The sequence below is a fragment of the Ailuropoda melanoleuca genome, chromosome 2, assembly GCF_002007445.2.
Source record: "Ailuropoda melanoleuca isolate Jingjing chromosome 2, ASM200744v2, whole genome shotgun sequence".
NCBI lineage: Eukaryota > Metazoa > Chordata > Mammalia > Carnivora > Ursidae > Ailuropoda > Ailuropoda melanoleuca.
Window position 1 is genome coordinate 115,743,288 of NC_048219.1, and position 22,000 is coordinate 115,765,287.

Genomic DNA, 22,000 nt, shown 5'->3' on the forward strand with positions numbered 1-22,000 from the left:
TTTGACTTTCAGCTTGCTGCTTTCTGTTGGCGAGGCAATATCACCTCCAGAATTAAGGCATTAAAAACCCATGCCACTGAGATTCAGTCTGCTGTTGTTGAAGAGTCTGAATATTTTGTTTCCTATAGAATATAAAAGATTTGCATAACATTTATTATCAATAAACATACGTTACTAGGGTTTTGATACATTTAGTTGAAATGCCTTAAGAATAGAGGTTCAAATAGTCTTCTCACCTAGGCCCATTGAGGACATTTCCCTATGTTTCTGATTTTTCTTGGACTAATCAATATATATTCAAAGATACATTTGAGGTGCCTGTTTTCACAAATTCTTTAAAACCTTTAGCATGGATCGAAAAATTACTGTCACACAGTTTGTATATATGTTAAAATGTGGCTTGTTGGGGTGACTGGGTGGCTCAGTCGTTAAGCATCTGCCTTCTGCTCAGAGCATGATCCCAGGGTCCTGGGATCAAGCCCCACATCAGGCTCCCTGCTCCACTGGGATCCTGCTTCTTCCTCTCCCATTCCCCCTGCTTGTGTTCCCTCTCTTGCTGGCTGTCTCTCTCTCTGTCAAATAAATAAATAAAATCTTTAAAAAAACATGTGGCTTGTTGGACTAAAACAGAAGTAGAGAAAAGGCAAATCTCATTCTAAGGTTTTGTGCTTGGGAAGGGAAAATTTTATTAATAGTAAAATAACCCTGAAGGGCTATTTAAAAATGGGCTTCTCTTTATGCAGAATTTGAATCAGGGCAGGGGTTGGGACAGGAGGCCAGGTGCTTTTCTATTTATTTTTTAAAAAGTCAGAAACCTGTTAGTTTTTAGGGGAAAGAATCAGAAAGTCACGTGGTGGAAAGGAAGAGAGCAGGAACTACAGGCTCAGACAGATTTGTCTTCAAATTCATTCAAATTACTTTATTCAATATATAGTCATTGTGTCCCTACCACATGGTAAGTACTCCACTAGGGCCCAGAGATAAAATGGGGAACAAAATCGCTGCAGTTCTTGTTCTCATGCAACTGACAGTCCAGTAGAGAAAACTCACTTAAAAGAAAGGCTTGCGCACAAATGCCTAATTCCATGTACTATGAAAAAAACTGCTGGGAGCTTGAAGAGCTAGAAGTTGTCTTGATTCACTCAGACTTTGGGGGTGTTGGGGAGAGAGAAGTGAGTCCCTAAAGACATCATTCAAGCTGCAATTTTAAAGATAAAGAATGTGAAGCAGGGACAAGTGTCCACACCAAGGGTATAGGGTGCACAGCAGTCCTGGGGTGAAGGCAAGGCCAGTCCATTCAAGCAAGTAATGAGCGACATTGTCTCGGTATCCTTGGTCAAGAAGAGAATTGCCTCTTGCTTTCTGGGTAACCACTGGCAAGTGACTTGTCCTCCTTACATCTCAAGGTCCGACTCTGCAGGGTATTGTGATAATTAAATGCAATAAATTAAATTATATTGTGATAATTAAATATTGTGAAATTAAATGATAATTGACGATTTCCTGTATATAAAAGGGCTTGACATCGAAGAGATGCCGAATGAAACGAAGTTTCCCTTCCCCTCCTCAAGCTGAAGTTATACTAAGTCATTCTACTGCAGTAGCTTCAGATATAATGAAACTTTTCATATGATTGACTGTCTGATATTCCATGTGCCAATTCAAAGCCATCTCATGTTTATTTATTTAAGGTATTCTTAGTCTTGTCACTCATTCCTCAGATCAACTAGTTAGTTTCCGTTCTTATGGGCTCTGATTAGATTGAACACAACGCCTTTTCTGATCAGAGCTCACTGTCGTCATGAACCTACTCCCCCAGTGTATTAGGGTTCTGCAGAAAAACAGACCAAGGGGATGTGAATATACATAGAGAAAGAGAGAAGGATTTATTTTAAGGAATTGGCTCAGTGGATTGTGGGGGCTAGCAAGTTTGCAATTGACAGAGCAGGCAGCAGGCTGGGGACCCAGGAAAGCTGATGCTGCATCTTGAGTATGAAGGCAGCCTGGAGGCTGAATTCCTTCCTTGCAGGGGGACCTCGATCTTTCTCTTTCAACAGATTGGAGGAGGGCTCCCCACATTATGGACAGTAATCCGCTTTTCTCAAAGTCTACTGATTTAAATGTTGATCACATCTAAAAAATATCTTCAGAGCAACATGGAGACTGGTGTTTGACCAAAAAAAACCGGGCACCATACCTAGTCAAGTTGACACATAAAAGTAGTCAGGCCGGTTCAGGGTGACATGAGTGCTTTACCCAAAGGCTGCTGTCTCCCCTCAGGGGCTGGGTCTCTGGGGTGGCCCTCGGAGACGGAGCTACTCCCCAGGGATAGGAATGCAGGCCAGCTGACCTCTGAACCAGTCTCAGAGGCAGATGAATTCAAGACAGAAGGGAAGGCCGAAGCGAGAGAGAGGTTCAGAGACGGAAAAGCAACCACACAGGAAGCAGGAAGGGGGCAGAGACCATGTGGCAAAGGTAGGCTTGATTGCTTAGAAGTCAGCGGGGAGAAAGGAGGCGAGCGAGGACAAGTGCAAAGCAGAAGGAGAAGTGCCATCAGGGACAGAAAGGGGCGCGAGGATGGCAACATTCAGCAACAGGAAGCCGCGAACACTGCTGTTGAGGAGTCAGAAGATAACTGGATCTCCAGAGGCACAGTCTTAGCCAAGCAGTATTTCGGTTTCCACCTGAGTCCTAAAGTGCAGCTGTGGTTATGCCGGAACAGTGCTAGAGAACCCCCAGTCCTACGACTGTGAAATTACAGTTCTTCCAGACTGTCGGGTGTCGTCTTCGTCTGTTTGGAGGCTATAGCAAAACACCACAGGCAGAGAGTGATTTCTCTCAATTCGGGAGGCTGATGTCCAGGATCCGAGTGCCAGCAGGGATTGGGGCAAAGGCCTGTTTTCTGGTTCATAGAAAGGTGTCCTCTCCTTGTGTTCTCACGTGGCAGAAGGGGCGAGGGAGCTCTGTGGGGTCTATTTGATGAGGGCGCTAATTGCATTCACGATGGCTTCATTCTCATGACCTAATCACCTCCTAAAGTCCCTGCCTCCTAATATCATCACATAGGGCATTAGGATTTCAACATATGCATTTTGCGCGGGACACAAAATAATCATCCAGATCATAGTGTTTCCTGGCTGCAGACCCTGGCTGCCCCCCATCTACCTTGGGTAATGATTTTGAAATTTGAGCCCCAGCTTTCATATCTGTAAAATGGAAATAGTAATATTACACTTGTAGTGAAAATTAAACGAGATAATCAATATATCAGAAGTTGTTAACATTGTGCTTGGCCATAGTAAGTGCTTAATAAACGTTAGCCGTTATCATAAACTGTATCCATCTCCTCCATTGGAACATGTTGGAAAGTTAATCTCCGGCCACTACAAGTGTTTCTTCCCTATGCATGTGTATATGATAATTTTTTAAATTCGGAGTATGTTAGTATATTTCTATTGTATTTCATTCGTGTTTGTTCTGTACCCTCTGTATTTCCCATTAAAAGTTAAGATCTTATAATGTCTTTCATACTCCCCGGAATGTCTCACAATTCATAGTGACTACTATAAAAGTTAACAAACAATTATTGAGAACCTACTATGCTCAGGGTCCCACACCAGATGCTATTCACTACAGTGAACTAATGTGTTCATCAATAAGGAAAATTTTCATAAACTGCATACAAAGTCTCACAACCAAAGTGAGAGTATAATAACATAAACCTGGAGGTCATACAACTGGGTGACTAGGGATAATTTCAAAGACAAGCTCAGTATTCAGTAAGTCATAATCGGTTTTCAGCATTGAGGGAATGTCTGCTTTATGCAAGAGGGACACTCCTTAGCTTCAAAAGTGTTGTAAGATGATCTGACATAAAGATCTATTCTCTGTTGAATCATTTTCGTTTGAAGAGGTGATCTATGATTATAAATTTATATTAGATACTAGCAGCATTCTTGACACTAAACAGACACAGAGAGCTGCTAATCACAGCAAGGGTCATTTATTTTCTATTTTGGGTCACTTATTTTCTCTATTGAAGGAAAGAAACATGACAGGTCTCTGTTCATAATGCCAAATTCAAAAATCCATTTTCTTTTTAAAATCTGAGTATCACGTTCCTTCTAACCACACCTCCCCTTTAAACCTTTAAACACTTCTCTCTCAATAGTTTGCAAGGCCCTACTTAGTAAACAAGACATGCTATCTGCAGGAATCGAAGGTTAAAGGAAAACTGAACCCCATAACCAGGTTGTAGGAGCAGAGGGGTAGTATGTTCTCAGAATTGCTAGTGCCTTCTCCGCGGGCCCTCCTTCCACATAGAACCCAAAGGGCAAAACAGCGTATCTTCCCATGAATATATTATCAGTACTAACTTGACAACCTTGCTGTTGACAATATTGCATGTACTTCACTCCACTCTCCTCCTGTGGTCCAAACCCAGATCCAACACCCCCGGGCCCACACTGGGGATGTACAGCAGCTGAAGGGCCAACTGCCAATGTATCTGGAACAGAGTCTTTCCAGTCTCGGCACCTGACTTCCTGGCTGCCTCCCGTTCAGGTCTCATTGGTTGATGTGGCAGCTGTGGTTCTGACAATGAGCTTGGTGTTGGGTCAAGTTTTTGTTTGGCTGACTTACTCCCTTGTATGCCATTTTCCTTGACTCACCCTTGATTACAGGGAATGTTCTTTATTACCTTTTAAAATCATATGATATCCATAAGCAAAGCTTTGGATTAGAGTTTTTGAAAGCATTACCCATGACTGATTTTTTTTCAATGCTGAAATGTAAGAAGTAGGGCTAGAGCCAGCCCAAACCCTGTGTTTAGCCCAGCAGTATATCAAATATCATTTGTAACTTCAGAATAAAACGCACAGAATTTTTTCCCTTCCTAGGAACCTGGATGCAATGCCTGCTTGTGTAAATAACTTTTAAATGCAAAAGTAGTAAGTGGTTTTATATATTAGGAAGGCTGTGAGAATCTCCCTTTCCCTAAAACTGTAAAAGAATAAATATTTGTGTTATAATATAGGGAGTGTGAAATAAAAATAGTATAACTCTATTGATATAACAGTTTTTATTCAATAGTTATAAGACAGGTCACTTGCAAAACTTGCTTACACAAGGAAAAAAATTCTCAGGGTTATTATTTTTTAAATTTATTTATTTATTTTTAATTTTTTAACTTAGTTTTTAAGTTTATTGATTTATCTGTATTTATTTATTTAATTTATTTTTAAAATTTTTATTTCTGTACTTATTATTTATTTATTTATTTAAAGTAGTCTCCATGCCCAGTGTGGGGCTCGAACTCATGACCCTGAGATCAAGAGTTGCACATGCTACTGATTGAGCCAGCCAGGCATCCCTGTTGTTTTTTTTTAAATCATCCCCCCCAAAACAGACTGTGACAATTAATGTCCATAGCATGAAAATTCTGTGATATAATTTATTTCTGCTTTGTTATAAAAAGGCCAAATTGACTGCCAGCACTAGAGATGTTGAAAATAATGCTGTAGGTTGATGAAATAATCCATTGTCTTTATCAATTCTCCTAATTATACGTTCATATTTTAAAGAACTATCTTTGTTGTTTTTTTAATCATGTATATAAAGTATATAATATTATAGAAATATGTAAAGTAGAAAATAAGAGTCCTGCAGAAACTCTTCCATAAACAGTCTGGTGAATATTCCCTTAAACCTTTCTCTCTATATTCTAATGTACATGGATATAATTTTTACCAAAATGATAGCATACTATAATTCCTCTTTGTGGCCTCATTTTTAAAAATTCTATTTAATATTTCTTAGACACCTCTTCCATTTCATGATGTTTAAAACTGTCTCATTCTTTGAGTGAAATATGTACAAGCATTATAGTAAGGGATTCATGGGCTCTGCAACCAAATGGCTTGGTTGGGTCTGAATTCTAGTTCCACCGTTAGTAATTCTGTGATTTTGACACATTACTTAATCTCCCCGGACTTCACTTCCTAAACCCGTTAAGATGTGATATTAGCACCCTCTGCCTGAAAGCGGTTGCTGTGTGGAAAGAGATGTTGGTCGGCACTGCGTGAGCGAACAGCAAAACCGCGCTGCTGTGGACACTGGACGTCTTGAGCGCGGTGCCAAGGCCATGGGCATTTACGCTGACCGCAGTTCTTATGCTCACATGTCACGCAGTAGTGAACGCCCTTCTCACTACAGCTGTACCAGTGTTGTAAGTACTTCTAAAGGTCAAATTTGGGGAAGTATACTTCTTTAATCATAGGTGATACACATTTTTTCAGCTGATAGATATTGGAGGGTAACCATCTCCAAAACTATTTACACTATAAATAAAAGTGAAATAGAGTCAATTTGGGATTATGAGAAATACTTCATTAAAGCTTTTCCCTGAGCACCTGGGAGCCTCAGTCAGTTAAGCATCTACCTTCAGCTCGGGTCATGATCCTGGGGTCCTGGGATCCAGCCCTGCCTTGGGCTCCCTACTCACAGGAAGCCTTCTTCTCCCTCTCCACCCTGCTCATGCTCTCTCTCAAGAAACTCTCTTGCTCAAATAAATAAATAAATAAATAAAATCTTTTAAAAATAATAATAAATCTTTTTCCTATATGTGAAACTACACAGATTTTTTTTAAACAAATGAGCAGGGGATTACTGTAATGCAACATGTAAGTTAACATTACAGTATCCATAAAAATCAGAAACCATTTTCTATATAATTCCCACCATTCTCAGAGTTCTGCAAGTTTTTGAGCCCTCTTTCCCCAGAGAAATAATTCACAGCAACTTATCTATGTTAACTATGAGCTGTTACTATGACAATCAGTTACTATGAACTACATAAAATGATACTCCATCAGACAACTACTCATTAATATTTACCAATCAGATATGTAACAAATGTTTATGGAAATAAACAGGTTGAGATATGGAAAAATTAAGTCATCTTCATAAGTATGGTAACATTTCTGAAACCCAAATTGAACATATCACCTGACAACTCTACCCCAAATTCAGAATTGCGATTGTTCCAGGCTACTCTTCTATAGTTACAGCAGATCTCAAAGAGGGGAAAATCATCTGGATACCAATTTGCCTTTAATGTTTAGTAATAGGTGTTGTATGGTGGCGTGAGAGTATTCCCTCAAACAGTGAGCACCAAATAGCAAATATTTACAACATCTGGAAATAGATATTTATTTCTAGTTCTTTGGCATAAAGCTACTTTGAGACTTTGTCAGGGATGAGAACATCTGATACAATGACAACCTTAGAGTCACTAGATCTCTCTTTATTAACATAAGGTCTGTAAGGGAGGAAAAAAATTTCTTCTACTTTTATAGGTTCTTTGCTGGTCTAATAATTAAATTGACATGAGACAGATTAACAAGAGAAAAACAAATTTAGTTGCATATGGACAGGAGCCCCATAAAAATATGAGGGCCAAGGGCAAATCAAGCAGTTGAGGCTTATATGCCATCCTGAGCCAAGAAATGGGATTGGAGCCCAGGGCTTTACAGGGAAGGAGGGTAATCCACAGACAACAAGAACAGATGTTCGGTAAGTAGATGTGCATTCTGCCATACAGATAGGTCTTTCAGATAAAAGTTATCTCTGATAATGGCTTTCTTTCTGGACCAGGCCCCCTTCCTAACTTGTTTAGGTAGTCAAAGAGAAGAAAAAGGTTTTCTTTAGCCTGCTGGATTTTGATTGCCTTCAGCTCAAAATAATCCACATGCCAAAGTGTCATATCTTGGGATCACGTATTTTGCTCCCCTTGAAGCTAAAAAACTTTTTTTAAATAATGAAGAGGTTTTGCACCACATTAATAGAAAGGTAAATAGTTATATAGAAGAAGTTTTCCAAGGGTAAATTTATTCTTATATACAGCAACAAATATTGTAAAGTGTTCTTTACAAAGTTTCATTTGTTTCCATACTCATTGTTTACAACCCTAGAACCTCTGCACAATGGAATTTTTAAATGAAATAAATAAAAACACTCGAATATTACAATGGAGAATTTTATTTCACTCTCTCAAAATAGGTTAATAGGTGGCACCGATATCTTTCAACTTCAAATGCAGTTGAACTTGCCTTTCTAAAAATGGGAATTGGGAGCCAAATAAAAATTAATGTGCATCTCTATTTAAAGAAGAGTTATTCAAAAACGATGTTTACTTTACATAGTTTTATATTTAACATGTTTTGAACATAATCAATTCTCTATCTTTTAAACTATAATTTGTCCATAATAATAAAGCCTAATTCTTTGGAAATAATGCTCAGTTAGCATAATTGGCATTATAGAGTTTTAAAGTATATTACAGAATATTCTGTCACTCGACACTGAATTGAAATTTTAAGGAAAATGATGGAAATAGCTGTAAGGGGAAAAAAGTAGCCTTTTAAATCTAATTTGTTATGCACTGCAGTAGGGTAATGGATGCAATGAAAGTTCTTTTATGGACTTCCCATGTCCAAAAGGTATTTAGGTAGCAAAAGATGTTAAGCAGGCCCCCTGCAATCCCCCTTTAACTGAAGATAGCAGGAAATAAGGAATATAGGTCTGTGTCCTCCTGATTTTTATTTCCTTAGGAGTACAAGTTATGCAAAGGACACCTTAGGCTGCTTAGCAGATCACAAAGGGTGCACTAGACCCCCTTGAGGTCTGCTTAAATAGAGTGATCTAAAGGATGGCTGAAACCATACCGGGAGTTCAATCCTTCAGGTGGGTCTTTTCAAATTCCAAAAGTGAGGAGTTACTGGAGAATTGGTAAGGATTTCACTAGGCCCCAGCAGGTTTGAGATCAAAAGCTTTGGTTAAATAAAAGCCTGTTGGGAAATCTTAAAACCTCTTTGTAATGTAACTTTAGAAAGTTAATACAAAGAACCCTTAGACTGAAGCCCGTAACAGCACGAACAAAGAGTATATCAAAACTGATTCCATTAAGAGAGAGCGGACATACAAATTCACTTAATTTAAAGAGCAATCCAGTTATATTACTATGTGAGAGAATAGAACTTGTACCATACCATCGAGCCCATTTAGAAGATGTGCTCATTTCTTGTTACATATGCCAGACTTCATTCTTTGTCATTCAGATATGCTTTTTAAACAACATATATATTCATTTTCTGAAAAGAGAAAGAGCGATGTGCATTTAAATTCACTCCTAAGGAAGATTCTTTTAAAACAAATTAAAATTAAACTTGATGGGGACCCATCAGTCAGTTGGCTATCTCTTTTTCATGGTGTCAAACTGCTAATTGCCCATTCTCCTTAAAATAATAAACCTTCAATTGATATTGATTGGTAGATCATTAATGAGTACATTAATTATAATATAATTTTTATAATTAATACCAATCCATTTCTTCACAAGTCACACACTTTTATTAGTTGAACTCATCCATTAATGGTTTAATGATAATATTTTGTTCAATCAACAACCACCCCCCCAAAAAAATCTTTATTTGATTTTAATGCCTAAATTTTGCAATCAGTTCTGAATCTTTCAAAACACTTTCATGTCTTCAATGTGTCTCCTATTTTCACATTTGGTATGTGAGACGGGGCTTTAAGCATTGTTTACCTTTTTGTTTTTAATAAATAGGGATACCGAAGCATACTGGGTAGGAGAAATAATGTGTTCTCGATTGCACAGCCATTTTGAGAAGGCTTGGACAAGAACTTTAGCTCCCAATGTCAAGCCTAGAAATTTTCAACTGAGCAACGCCTCACAGATCTCAGAAGGTGATAATAGCTTATGTGAAAAGATAAACTGAGTCATATTAACATTAAGAGTTTCTATGAGCAACAATTGATTCAAATAGGGCAGCATCCAGTCTAGCAGCTAGAGAGGAGTTTTGTGGAGCTCTACGAAATGAAAGACTTACAGGCTAAAGGGAGCAGGAATAGAAGTTCCACAAGACAAAAAAGGGAGTTGGTGATTGCAAGGTCACTTCCTTTTAGGGGATAGCAGGGGCCTATCTAGTGCGGATCAGGGATCCCCAACTGACTGGTTTAAGATTCCATTTCTAGAAGAGCCAAAACTGTAATTAAGTCTCAGTTTTGGCATACAGGCATAGTATAAACGACTCCAGCTTGGTCCTGCTGTCTAGTTTTTAACACTTAAGTCTCACACAACTGTATTTGTTCCAAAGAACTCTTTTCCAAGTGTAGTCATATCCTAAAATTCTCATATTGATAGACGGAGAAACTGTGGTTTGCGTACCAATATTCAATTTCTTTTCTGTGTCTTCTCTTGTCTTCTTTGCTCATATCTTCTTTTACTTCTTTCCTTCAACCTCTGTTCTTCTCTCAGTGTGTCATCTGATTAATGACAGGGAAATGAAAAAAAGGAGGGTGGCAGATTAAGTCTCTGGGACTTTCTGTAGGAAAGATACAAAAAGCTTTGGAAAACAGCCAAGTACTCCTTGAATGAACCATCCCAGTGAGTTGGGTTTTTTGGTCTTGTTTTTTTGTTTTTGCTTGTTTTTGTTTTTACCAAGTACCAGCAGTCCTTTCAAAATTTATGAACAAAGATCTCAATTGACTGGCTCTACTAAAAACAAACTAATTTACATTTTTGAGAATCCTTCATCATCCCAGAGTCTCCACTGAAAGAGCTGAGCCAGCACCCTACCCTTCACAGGTGTGCCATCAGACCCATCCACCCAAAGCTCTTCAGTGAGCTCCTATTGATGTCTGTCCTGGTGGAATGTTGACTCACATAGGTCCTGCATGCAATTGGTCATTTGTGATATATAAAAAACTTCAAATCCGTAGTGAAGGGTGAACATGGTTACTGAATCTTTGATTCCCAAATATGTATATGTGAATATGCATTGCATGAGTGTATTCACATACATGTTCCATATGGATTACGTATATGCTCCTACCGAGATAGTTAGCCCATGAGCTGTTACTCTGCTCCAACGTTGACTCCATGCTCAGTGGGAACTGTGTGACTAGCTTATCCCAATTGGATATTTTGGATACTTTTATAGTCATACTAAGACCTTACTATTCCCAAAGTTATTGCTTGTTTAGTGGGCTTTGAGTTTTTAAATCCATTCCGAAGCATATTCTAGTATTCGAATTCAAGTCTTGAATTTCACAGTTCAAAAATCACTCCTCTAGCAATAAATAACTTGAATGTAAAGGTATTCTTTGAACTCTTGGCAACCATCAGCAGAATTCCAGACACTAAAGAGATTATTTTAAAAGAAGATTCTATAGAGCCAGTTTTAGGACATTTATAATTTTGTAGTGGGTGGAATACCTGCAAAGGCGACACACAAATTCAAGAATTGTTCCATATTGTTTCTTCAGTGACTATCAAAGGACACACGATAGATGATTAATAAATGCTAACTGAGCTAATGAATAAAAAATAGATGAACAATTAGAGGACAAAATGAAACATGATTATGTGTTGAATTTTTTTCAGTGACCAAAAGAGAAAAGGCAAAAATTAAAATCTAGAATTTTTCAAAGTGCAAATAGCTGTCTTTTCTCACTAATAAATAATGCATGTTCACTGGAAAGTATTCAAATATCTCACAATAATTCCTCTATTAAAGAAAACCAGTTTTAATGATTTAGTATATGTTGTTCATCCATGCACATTGAAAGTTGACATTTTTTAAAACAAAATTGGAACAAAAATATATGTATATTTTGTTCAATGGCTAAATTTAAAAATTTAACAATATACTGCTAATACCTTTCCATAATACAAGTGTCTCTCTTTAACTGCCTAAGGTAGCTTCTATCTTATATATCTGATAATGTATTTAGTTCTTTTAACAGGTATCTTGGTTGCATTAATATTTTTATTCTTATAAAAAACATTTCAATAAATATCTTTTAATATTTTTCAAGTTCAGATTTATTTTCTTGGCATACATTCTAAGACATGAAATGGGCTTAAAATGTTGAAGTATTTTGGTAGAATTATTCCCTAAAAACATTGTGCCAGTTTATAACCCCACCAACTATGTATAAGCCATTTTCCCTATAAATTAGCCTGGATACAATTCATTTAAAAAATCTTTATTAATCTAATAAAGAAAATAATCTCATTGTTTTCCTTTTTCCCTACTGTAGTTTTAAATCTTAGACTACATAGGGACCCTTTAAATAAATCAATTATTTGATAAATCACACATGACCCACCCATGGAATGTGTTCAGTACCAAATTGACTTCCCTCTCCTATCAACACCTTACTAGAGTGTGTCTTTGCAGTAGATATGAATCAAAGAAATAAGACGATCTCAATAGTGGGTTAAACACACTTAGGAAAGATCAAATCTATGTATTAAATCTTAAAATAAAAAGCTTTTGATTATTGACCACTCTAATTACTTTTCATCACCATTCCCCTCCATTCATGTGGATAATTAAGTAAATAAAACAGTTCACAGAGTACAGACCCTGTTTTAGGATGCGTTGTTCAACTCATCTTGCTACCGGTAATAAGACAACCTTCCTGTACAGTTTCGAAGGCTCCAGTGGGATGGTCCATCGCACCCTCAACAAGCTTCTGACATGATGTGCTGATGGGAGAAAGAACCTGTGAAACAAAGAGATAAGAATATATCATCAGTGATATGAATAAAAACCATTTTATATTTCCATAATCTTAGTCTATGTGCCAAACTTGCCACAGAAAAAGAAATTGCACTTTTATAATCCTATCCCAAAGAGTAAAACACTGGGCAATATCTCCTGCCCATGAAAAATGGCAGGATCTCTGTGGGAAGGTCCTAAAGATGTCATACGTCTCTTCATGGACTTGCTCAGCACTTCCATGTAGTCTGCCCCTGGGTATGAAATTGTCTATATTTTGAAGGCAAAAGTGTAAAGATCTCCAGCCCCACTCTTTTACTACTCACAATAAAAGGAGAATAGTGAGCTACTTAGTGTGTTCACTGAGATAGTAGTTGTGTTAGTTGTCTATTGCTATGTAACAAATAAACCCAAAGTCCATTAAAACCCCACGCATTTACTACCTCACAGTTTCTGTGGGTTTGGAAGCTGTGTACACCTAGCAGAGCCTTTTGCACCAGGGTCTTGCCGCAGAGATGTCATCTGGTGCCACAGTCACATCAAGGGTTAGCTGAGGCAGGATCCACTTCTAAGCTCACATTTACTAATTGGCTGGACTCAGTTCCTCCCTGGCTATTGGAATGAGAGTCTCAGTTCCTTGCTGGCTGTTGGCCAGAGGCTACGCTCAGTTCCTTGCCATATGGGGCTCTCCAACATGGAGAGTTTCTTTGTTCTCGGAAACACAACCTCAAGCAAGAGAGAAAATAGTCCATAACGAATATAAAAAAGATCATAATTCTTATTCCCTTAAAATGCTCTATCCAACCATTAACATTGACGAAATGAAATTTTTGACATTCAGAAGACTCTGAATCTCTATTCACCATATTAAATACATCCGTATGCCATTTATTTATCATTTGGCAAATTTTTAGTTGTTTTGTCAAGAACATAGACCTAGTGGTAATTTAATGTTTACCCTTACTTTGCACCCACCCCTCACTTCGATAGGCTAGCTGGTTCAAGGGAGGGGTATATTTGGGGACCATAAAACAAAATATAGAAAGTACAGTTTACTGATCCACACAGAAGTAGGGGGCTCGTTCTTATGATATCTTTGTTATCAGCACGGCTGTTCTAAGTTGAGCTAATCAGCTGAGTGTATGCACATATTTTTATGATAACAGAAATGAACAGAGATATAGCAGATAAATTGTCTTAACAGGTTATGCTGGGTTTTCGTGTAAAAACTCACTAATTAATGCAAGTGTTCCAATCATTTTTATGACATTCCCCAAAGATGGCACTTTAAGGGTTATGCCATATGCTGATTGACAGCAGCCATAATTCCATACAATGAGACTGTATCATATTGTTTGAAGTGAGGTGATATTCATCTCTTGAAACTGATCAAACATACGACTGCATCAAACAGTATTACAACATAATCATACTGTATGTGGGGACTGCCAAGGTTGATCACCATGTTGTACTCTTTTCCCTCGGACTTCTCTAATAGAAGTTGTGACATACCACTGCATTCACATTTTCTTTGAGAACTGCAAAATCTAAGACAGAAGAAAAAAAATCCTGCATAGAATTGTGATTTGGTTATGCTGTGTGAGCGTACATCTGTAGACAGCTTTAGAATAATAAATTTGCTCCTGCTAAGATCTCCCTAAACACACAAATAAAAGTGTAGTAACACCAAGATAAAAAGTGAAGATTCCAAACAAGGTGAAAATAATCCAAATGCCCTTTGTTTTTTTCAGTAAACAGGAAACTTGGAAGAAATGTCTTTTTAAAAATACTTTTCAGTGACTGTAACTCCCAATGATAACTTCTAATGTGCTGTTTTGCAAAGCCATTTGATTTTTCTACTGACCTTGGGGGCTATTTTGGCTCCGGAGGAAAATGATTAAGAGTCTGTGGGGTGCCTGGGTGGCTCAGTTGGTTAAGCGACTGCCTTCGCCTCAGGATTATGATCCTGGAGTCCCAGAATCGAGTCCCACATCGGGCTCCCTGCCCAGCAGGGAGTCTGCTTCTCCCTCTGACCCTTCCCCCTCATGTTCTCTCTCTAATATAAATAAATAAAACCTTTAAAAAAAAAGAGTCTGTTCCCCTCCCACTCTTAGTTACTGCTGATCTTGGGAAGAAGGATGAGGATGGGCATGAGTGAATGAGGGTGACTTAGCTATTCTCTTGGTGGCATTCTTCATGGCATGAAGTCTGATAACAAGTGGCTTGTAGAGTGATGCAATTTAGGGACTGCCCTTTTATTACCTAGCCATCTCTCCATCTGCCCATGCATCCAGGTATCCATCCATCCACCTATCCAATAGCCTATAAAAGAGCCCGTGAGATACTGTGGGGACTATGTTCCGGATAGCTTATAAAGAAATGGGGTCATCAGATGAGAGTCATCTACTCATGCTGACGTTCACCGAGAGATATGTTAACAATCCTGGTTCTCCAGTGTGAATCCACGCAAGTCTCCAAGATGTCACCACCCTGTCTGGACTTTATTCACTTGTGTAACTCTATCTTAATCCTAACCTAAACATCCTGTCTTTGAGGCCTAAAGAAACCACGTGGCTCTTTCAGAGACTCAGTGGGATGTCCGGAACACAGAGGCTGTCTCTGACTGGTTTCCCGAACACCCACACGGTTCTGCTGCTCCTGTGTTATGGTGGCCAATAGGGAAGCCGTGAGCCTGGAGGCCTCTTTGCGTTCCCCCAAGATACAAGATCAGGTAGCTCTCTGCTCCCAGATTCCTTTAATCTTGGACATTTCTCACAGCTTAGGTGTGGGAGGGTCAGGCCAAAGCCCCTTCACAGAAGCACCATCAGCATATAAGCTCTGTGTTTCCCTTCCAACCGTTTTCTCCTTTTCTCCCCTTCTTCAGCCTATCTTTGGGGTCTTCATCTAATATGAGGTGAAAAACACTGGCTTTTCATCTATTTTTCCCAAATCGTTGGCTTGTGATATTAATGTCATGCTTTGAGATCTTTAAGGCCTTCATCCTTCAAATACACAAATACTCGGGGCTTCAAAATCAAAATTTAAGAACTGACTCCTCCTCTCTCTTTCTGCAAGAGCATCCATTTCCTAAGCAAGTAACGAAGAAAGTTCTAGCTGCCGCCCAAAGGTGAAGAAGGGCCACTATGCACCCTCTCTCTTACTTCTTTGTCTTCTAATTGATTCATTTTGTTGTTTGACCTTTTACTTCCCTTTTCTCTCGATTTATTTAGAGTTCAGTTGGCTGGGCTGTTTTTTTTTTTTTTCCCTAGTGTATTGAATGGAATAGTTAACTGCTATTTTTAATCTTTCTTCTTTTGAATTATAAATTGCAAAGACTGGACATTTACCTCTAAGCACTACTTACACTACATCACAGATTTTTTTGTTTGCTTGCTAGTGGTTGCTTTCTTTAAATTTTGGGGTTTTTCCAAGTTTCTATTTTAATTCCAGTTAGTTAACATGCAGCGTTGTACTAGTTTCAGGTGTACAATGGAGTGATTCAACACTTCCACACATCAGTCAAAAATTTGCAAAGCAGAGGCACCTGGGTGGCACAGCGGTTAAGCATCTGCCTTCAGCTCAGGGCGTGATCCCGGCGTTGTGGGATCGAGCCCCACATCAGGCTCCTCTGCTGGGAGCCTGCTTCTTCCTCTCCCACTCCCCCTGCTTGTGTTCCCTCTCTCGCTGGCTGTCTCTATCTCTGTCAAATAAATAAATAAAATCTTTAAAAAAAAAAATTGCAAAGCAATCTAGACACAGAGTACAAATAAGTCATTTTTTCTGAATACTTTTAAGTTGCTGACCTGATGTTGTGTAAGCCCCAAACACTTGAATATGTTTTCTACAAACAAGAACAACTTTCTACTTAACTGCAACACAATCAACAAAAGCAGAAGATGAACTTTGATACGCTCCTGCCCTTTAGTCAACAGACCACACTCTGGAGTCATTGATCGATGCAACAATATTTTTTGTTACCAAAAGATCCAGTTCAGAATCACATGCTGCATTAAGTTGTCATGTCTCTTTGGTCTCTTCCAGTCTGGAATACTTTCCAGTATGCCCTGGATTTTTATGATTTTCATGCTTTTGAAGGTAAGTCTAGTTATTTTGCAGAATTTCCTTTGGTTTAAGTTTGTCCGATGCTTCCTCATGATTAGACTCAGATCACTGTGTCACAAAAGCAATACTGAATTCCCTCAATGCATCATACCAGCTTGATTTCAATAACTGATGTTTTCTTTGACATCTTTTGACCATCCTAAAAGTGATGTCTTCTAGGCTCTTCCAGTATAAGTTACCACCCCCCCCACTTTTGTGGGGAGGTACTTTGAAATTATATAGATATCCCATTTTTATAAAACTTAAATTTATTCATTAATGTTGGTATGGTCTCATGGCTTCTTATTTTACTTAATATTGTAAATTCTATAAGCTATTTTTATATTACTTTCAATATTAATTTTGATACTCAACTTATGACCAATGTGGTCAATAGGAGCCCCTTTTTAAGCTGGCTTCTAGGGCCTTTTCATATGTCCCCATCATTTTTTTTTAACCACTTCATTGATTTCTGGCTGAAGTTCCAGGTGCCTCTTGTNGCCTCTTTTTTTTTTTTTTTTTTTTTTTTAAAGATTTTATTTATTTGTCAGAGAGAGAGAGTGCACATACAAGCAGAGGGAGCAGCAGGCAGAGGGAGAAGCAGGCTCCCCCCCTGAGCAAGGAGCCCAATGAGGGACTTGATCCCAGAACTCCGGGATCATGAACTGAGCCAAAGGCAGACACTTAACCAACTGAGCCACCCAGGTGTCCCTCCAGGTTCTTCTTGTACTTTTCCTCTCTCCAGGACCAGAATCAACCATTTCTCTAGGAAGTCCTATCTCCTTTTCTTGGACAGTGGTATTTAGAAGCCAAGATCCATGTGCTGTATGTGCTCATTGTTATCAGAGTGTTGCTGCTTCCAGACCCTGACAGGAGACAGAACTAGGAAGTATATGTATGCCTATACCATATATTTACATCTAAATTTGTTTCTATCTATCTATACATGTTGAAAACCATGAGTTCATGCTGATACTTCCAAGTTCACATGTTTACTCCAGTTTTTTCCCTTTCCGTATATGTAATTACCTTCTCTACTAATGAGAAGCCTAACTTCCATACTTCTTCAGATATTTACTTATGTGATCAACCACACTTTATGCAACCAACCTACTATCCCCACCTACCCCCTTCCCCACACAGATGCCCTCCTTTCCTGCTTGGGCTCTGATTCTCCGGTGTGGACACTTTCTCACCAGGTGCGGGCTGATTCCTCCATGCTAGACTGCCTGCCATCCCTGAGTGGATGTTCTCCTCAACCTTCTTTGGCTCTGATATCCTCCTCCGAGCTACTGCAGCTCCACCTACCTGCTCTGTCTCCCTTAATAGCATTAAGACTGAATTATTTAAGAAGGGGAAGAAGTATCATTCAATATTTGCCACATAATATTTGTATTATCATTCAGTTCTTCAAGTCATAAATCAGTTTATGTGTATTTTGCAATTTCAAATAGATTTTTGTTGTTGAGTTCTAATTTAATCACATTGTATTCAACTCTGTTTTCTAATTCCTAAATTAATCTTATTTAGATCAGTTCTTGTATTTGGTGAGGCTTCTTTGAGACCCAGTGAGTGATTGATTCGGCAAATGCTCCAAGTTTGCCTCAAAAAGTTTCATGCTCTCAAACTTTTGGGTTCAAGGTTCAATATATATCAATCATAGCAGCTTATAATTTGTCCCGATTTTGTATATCCTCACTTAAATTTTTGTTTGCTTGATTTGCCAATTACTGAGGTAAGCACCTTAACAATATTTTCAATGTGATTGTATGTTTGTCCTTTTCTTCCTTAAAATGTGATCAGTTTTTACTTCATGTATTTTGAATGTATGCTATTTGATGACTACAGGTTCAGAAGTGGCATATCATCCAGATGACTTCTTACTTTTACCCTCATGAGCTGGCCACAATTAAGTATTCTCAGTAATGGTTTTTGCCTTAAAGTCTGTTTTTCCTTCTTTCTTTTTTTAAGATTTTATTTATTTATTTGACAGAGACAGAGACAGCCAGCAAAAGAGGGAACACAAGCAGGAGGAGTGGGAGAGGAAGAAGCAGGCTCATAGCGGAGGAGCCTGATGTGGGACTAGATCCCATAACGCCGGGATCACGCCCTGAGCCGAAGGCAGACGCTTAACCGCTATGCCACCCAGGCACCCCTAAAGTCTGCTTTTCTGATATTATATAGCAGCATCAATTTTGTTTTTGTTTTTGTTTTATTTTAGTTGATATTTATCTTATGTTTCTTTTTATAGAACTTCACTTTCAAACTTTTTAAATCCTTAAGATTTGGATGCATTTTCAGTAGAAATTATTTACCTAAATGTTTAAAATACAAATTCAATCTTTCAATATCTGCTTTAGCTGGGCAACTTAGGTTGTTTGCATTTATTGTAATGTCTTCTATATTTGGATTTATTTCCACCATTATATTTTGTGCTTTTATTTTATTTATTTATTTATTTATTTTACTATCATTCTGTTTTCCTTTTTTGTTCTTTTTTGGTCAACTGAGTTTGTTATCTTTTAAAATTTCTTCTTGTTTGGATTTCGTATATTTTGTTTCTGTTCTTTTACTCTAACTTTGTAAGGTCTAAGGTTAATGAATGCATTTACCCTCTTTTTAACTAATACAAAAATGTAATAACACTTGAAATCTGCTTATTCTTCACTTTTCTTATTGCTGTTTTTCAGACTTTCATATCCACTCTGCTTTTTTAAAAAAAGATAATTTATTGATTTCTAAATTTCTTATGACACATTCTTACACATAAAAAGAAATGAAGAGTTATAGAATCATAACCTCTGTCTACTATCCAACTTAAGAAATTAAACTTTACTCACATAGTTGAATTACCCGGTATAGCCCTCCTCCCCTCGGAAGTAACTACTATAAAGTCAGGAGATGTTTCATCTTGCTTTTATGCTCCAAATGGTTACTTTTACTATTTTTTCCAGAAAATGCTTGTTTAGACTTACTCTGTATTTACCATTTTATTTTGTCACTATTGCTTCTTACATCTCGTCCTTGTCTGGGTTCAATTTCTTTCTACGAAGAACATTCTGACTTGGTTCTTCCAGCAAAGTTCTGTGAGTCATAAGCTTTCTCATTATTTATCTGGAAAGAATTATTTGCTTTTGACTGCATTCTTGAATGATATCGGTATAGAGTATGGAATATACATGGATATAGAATTGTCAATTAACAGCTATTTTCTCTCAACATTTTTAGATATTATTCTATTTTGCCTATTATGTTGCAATTGAGAAGTCTGTTGTTAATCTCATTAGCATTCCTTTGTAGGTAATCTGCATTAATATGTTGATGTTTGTCCTATTCCCTTTACTAAATCCCTTTATGAAATTTCTACTATGAGGGACTTTTTCATTCAAACCTCCCTTTGTGTATATGTTTGTGTGTAAATTATATATACAAATATATGTATAACCTCAGATCTATTTTCTTTACAACCTCAGTTTTACTTCCAAGTTCATGAATTCCACATAAACATATCTAATATGCCCTTAAAACCACTGATTGCATTTAACTTCAAGGGCAATATTTTACATTTCTAGAATTTCTAATTCATTCTTTTTCAAATCTATCCGTATCTTGTTTTTAATGCTTTTATTTTTCTTTCTCTAATGCTTTAGATCTTTTAAATCTATATGTATTACAGTCTCTCTGATTATTATTACCTACTATTATCTGATAGGTCTGCAATTTCTGGGAGTATAATTCTGCTGTTTTTTTCTCTTTCCTAAATCTCTCAAGGTGGATTGGTACCTTGTTTGTTTTGGAATTTTGAATGGTGAGCTCCTCTTTAATCGGCTTCAACTGGAGACATCACATATGGCCTGGGATAAGGGTGTATAGCTAGATTTGCTCTCATTTTGCTTCTGCTGGGAATACATTGACATCTCAACATGGAGTTTTAGAGGCCATACAGTTTGAACACCATGCTCATACGATTGGTGTACAATGATATAAATCACATGACATGTCTGTGTTTATGAATTCTCTGGGAAGGCTTATTTTCCACCTTGCACCCAAGGCTAGATAGCTTACTTCCTTGTTTTCTCTTTGTGTTAGTTTGCTGATTATTTCCTGTCTACCATTTTACTGAAAGAGTAGCCCTTAAATGATCCTGGATTTTTGTAAGTTTCAGTTTCAACATCCCTCTGCCCCCATCTCCCTCAGAATTTCCAAGGCTTTATTTTCTGTGTATCACTGAGTATGAAAATGAAAGTTCCTAAGTTTCCATCACCCTAGCCTACTCCAGCTTACTTACGACCTGCCTTGTTAGTTTATGTCATTATCACATGGGGTCTCAGTTCTCTCTTCCTTATGGTCCTTCTTCCTTTTGGTGATGTTTCTTACTTTCTTGTGACCTCAACTGTGGATTGAAGAGCATTTATTTTGTTGTATCTAGAATGTTAGTATTTGTAGTGGGACAATTTTCAGGATATCTACACCATAACAGTCCTGTAACTGGAAGTCTTTTCATGACATCCCATAGGCATCTCAATTTGCTACAAACCATTCTGGTGGGCTTCCTCACAAATCTGGATCTCTGCCAGGGTTTTCCATCTCAATTTCACAAACCAGAAAGTCATTCTGACCTCTCCTTCTCCTTCATTGTCTAACCAGCCATGAAGCCCCCTTGATTTCTCTACTGAATATGTCCTGAACTAATCCACTTGTCTCCATCTCCACTGCCCCTGCTTTAGTGTAAGCTACCACCATCTTCCCCTGTGACGACCTCCTAATTCTCCTCCCCTCCAATCCATTATGTCTACAGAGAAAACTTTCTAAAACCAATCTGATAAATTTACTTCCTTCTTAAAACCATCAATGACTTTCTATTGCTCTTCAGATTAAAAAAATTTAAATCCTCAATATGGTGTATTTCCTATGGCTTGTTCAGTTCCATCATTAATTAATCCAACAAATATATACTGGGCAGCTACTACTTCTGGGCATGGTACTTGATACTGGGCTTGTAGTGTGTATTAATTTGTTACAATAAACTGAATGTTTGTGTCCCCCAAAAATTCATAATTGAAATCCTAACCCCTGATGTGATGATATTAGGAAGGGAAGTGATTAGGTCACGAGGGTGAGCCCTCATGTTGGGTGTAATGCCCTTATGAAAGAGTCCCCTGCCCCTTCCATCATGTAGGAACAAGCAAGAAGATGACAGTCTATGAAAAGAAAGTGGGCTCTCACCAGACACTGAATCTTACCAGACACTTAATCAGGGACTTCCAGCCTCCAGAAGTATGAAGAATAAATTAATGTTTTTTATTAGC